The following is a 4,052-nucleotide window of genomic DNA, read 5'->3' as shown; positions in this document are numbered from 1 at the left end:
ATAAACTGAAAATTCACAAAAACGTGGAAAAACGGCAAAACATTGCCTAATTCGATGATATTTTGTATAAATCACATAAAGGAAAAGTGGATGATAAAGGTCAAAATATTGCTAAATTCGATGATTTTTAGTACAAAACAAAATGCAAGAAAACATGCTTAAAAATGCAAAATTTGCGAAATTCTGAGATTTGTAGGCCAAATCACATATCGTGAGAAAACATGAAGTAGTATCGATATATTGGTAAAAACGAATATATTTACGTAAAATCACACTACATGAATAGCGTGAAAAAAGTCACTATATTACCATATTTGAAGATTTTAACTTCAAATCATAGAGCGAGGTTTCATATTATTTAGATCCAAGAAAAGACATATGGCAATGTTGTTTCCAATACAAATGATAAAAATCAATGTGTTTTCATTAGAATTAACTAAAATGTTCCTGATTTTCCGTTTATATTACCGATGGAAGATGTACACGTAAAACCGGTCTAATCTGGCTGAAACGTCGATATATGCAATAAAACAGAACTTCTCCCTTTTCAATATCTTACTCAGTATTTTAACGAGAAACAAATAGTTCATTGAAAATGAAGTGTTTAAGGTTAATTTCTAATCAATTATATGTTTGCATCATTTTTATCGTATATTTAATGAATTAATAGCAATAAACTGAAAATTCACAAAAACGTGGAAAAACAGCAAAATATTGCCTAATTCGATGATATTTTGTTTACATCACATAAAGGAAAAGAGAATGATAAACGTCAAAATATTGCTGAAATCGATGATTTTTAGTACGGAACAAAATGCAAGAAATCTTGCTTAAAATGCAATATTATGCGAAAATCTGAGATTAGAAGGCCAAATCACATTATCTCGATACTACATGAAATAGTATCGAAATATTGGTAAAAATGAATAAATTTACGTAATATCAAACTACATGAAAAACGTGAAAAAAGTCATTATTATACCAAATATGAGGATTTTAACTTCGAATCATAGAGCGACGTTTCGTATTTTTTAGACCCTAGAAAAGACATAAAAAGATGTTGCTTCTAATACAAATGATATAATCAATGTGTTTTCATTAAAATTAACTAAAATGTTCCTGATTTTCGGTTTATATTACAGATGGAAGATAGTACACCGTAAAACCGTTCTAATTCGGCCGAAACGTCGATATATGCAATAAAAACAGAACTTCTTCCCTTTTCAATCTCCTACTCAGTATTTTAACGAGAAACAAATAGATGATTGAAAATGAAGTATTTAAGGTTATTTTCTGATCAATTATGTGTTTGCATCTTTTTTATCGTATATTTAATGAATTAATAACAATAAACTGAAAATTCACAAAAACGTGGAAAAACGGCAAAACATTGCCTAATTCGATGATATTTTGTATAAATCACATAAAGAAAAAGTGGATGATAAAGGTCAAAATATTGCTAAATTTGATGAATTTTAGTACAAAACAAAATGCAAGAAAACTTGCTTAAAAATGCAAAATATGCGAAATTCTGAGATTTGAAGGCCAAATCACATATCGTGAGAAAACATGAAGTAGTATCGATATATTGGTAAAAAACGAATATATTTACGTTAAATCACACTACATGAATAGCGTGAAAAAAGTCACTATATTACTATATTTGAGGATTTTAACTTCAAATCATAGAGCGAGGTTTCTATATTATTTAGATCCAAGAAAAGACATATGGCAATGTTGTTTCCAATACAAATGATAAAAATCAATGTGTTTTTATTAGAATTAACTAAAATGTTCCTGATTTCCGTTTATATTACCGATGGAAGATGTACACGTAAAACCGCTCTAATCCGGCTGAAACGTCGATATATGCAATAAAACAGAACTTCTCCCCTTTTCAATATATTACTCAGTATTTTAACGAGAAACAAATATTTCATTTAAAATGAAGTGTTTAAACTTTAATTTCTAATCAATTATGTGTTTGCATCATTTTTATCGTATATTTATGAATTATTAGCAATAAACTGAAAATTCACAAAAACGTGGAAAAACAGCAAAATATTGCCTAATTCGATGATATTTTGTTTATATCACATAAAGGAAAAGAGAATGATAAACGTCAAAATATTGCTGATTCGATGATTTTTAGTACGGAACAAAATGCAAGAAATCTGCTTAAAATGCAATATTATGCGAAAATCTGAGATTAGAAGGCCAAATCACATATCTCGATACTACATGAAAGTAGTATCGAAATATTGGTAAAAATTAATATATTTACGTAATATCAAACTACATGAAAAACGTGAAAAAAATCATTATTATACCAAATATGAGGATTTTAACTTCGAATCATAGAGCGACGTTCGTATTTTTAGACCCTCTAAAAGACATAAAAAGATGTTGCTTCTAATACAAATGATATAAATCAATTGTGTTTTCATTAAAATTAACTAAAATGTTCCTGATTTTCGGTTTATATTACAGATGGAAGATGTACACGTAAAACCGTTCTAATTCGGCTGAAACGTCGATATATGCAATAAAAACAGAACTTCTTCCCTTTTCAATCTCCTACTCAGTATTTTAAAGAGAAACAATTAGATGATTGAAAATGAAGTATTTAAGGTTATTTTCTGATCAATTATGTGTTTGCATCTTTTATCGTATATTTAATGAATTAATAACAATAAACTGAAAATTCACAAAAACGTGGAAAAACGGCAAAACATTGCCTAATTCGATGATATTTTGTATAAATCACATAAAGGAAAAGTGATGATAAAGGTCAAAATATTGCTAAATTCGATGATTTTTAGTACAAAACAAAATGCAGAAAACTTGCTTAAAAATGCAAAGTTTGCGAAATTCTGAGATTTGTAGGCCAAATCACATATCCTGAGAAAACATGAAGTAGTATCGATATATTGGTAAAACCGAATATATTTACGTAAAATCACACTACATGAATAGCGTGAAAAAAAGTCACTATATTACCATATTTGAGGATTTTAACTTCAAATCATAGAGCGAGGTTTCATATTATTTAGATCCAAGAAAAGACATATGCAATGTTGTTTCCAATACAAATGATAAAAATCAATGTGTTTTTATTAGAATTAACTAAAATGTTCCTGATTTTCCGTTTATATTACCGATGGAAGATGTACACGTAAAACCGCTCTAATCCGGCTGAAACGTCGATATATGCAATAAACAGAACTTCTCCCCTTTTCATATCTTACTCAGTATTTTAACGAGAAACAAATAGTTCATTGAAAATAAAGTGTTTAACTTTAATTTCTATCAATTATGTGTTTGCATCATTTTTATCATATATTTAATGAATTATTAGCAATAAACTGAAAATTCACAAAAACGTGGAAAAACAGCAAAATATTGCTAATTCGATGATATTTTGTTTATATCACATAAGGAAAAGAGAATGATAAACGTCAAAATATTGCTGAATTCGATGATTTTTAGTACGGAACAAAATGCAAGAAATCTTGCTTAAAATGCAATATTATGCGAAAATCTGAGATTAGAAGGCCAAATCACATATCTCGATACTACATGAAATAGTATCAAAATATTGGGTAAAAATGAATATATTTACGTAATATGAAACTACATTGAAAAAACGTGAAAAAAGTCATTATTATAAATATGAGGATTTTAACTTCGAATCATAGAGCGACGTTTCGTATTTTTAGACCCTAGAAAGACATAAAAGATGTTGCTTCTAATACAATGATATAAATCAATGTGTTTTCATTAAAATTAACTAAAATGTTCCTGATTTTCGGTTTATATTACAGATGGAAGATGTACACGTAAAACCGTTCTAATTCGGCTGAAACGTCGATATATGCAATAAAACAGAACTTCTTCCCTTTTCAATCTCCTACTCAGTATTTTAACGAGAAACAAATAGATGATTGAAATGAAGTATTTAAAGTTATTTTCTGATCAATTATGTGTTTGCATCTTTTTTATCGTATATTTAATGAATTAATAACAATAAACTGAAAATTCACAAAAACGTG

This window comes from Procambarus clarkii, chromosome 63, assembly GCF_040958095.1.
Source record: "Procambarus clarkii isolate CNS0578487 chromosome 63, FALCON_Pclarkii_2.0, whole genome shotgun sequence".
Lineage (NCBI taxonomy): Eukaryota > Metazoa > Arthropoda > Malacostraca > Decapoda > Cambaridae > Procambarus > Procambarus clarkii.
The sequence above is the reverse complement of the archived record's forward strand: the minus strand, read 5'-3'. Positions refer to the sequence as shown.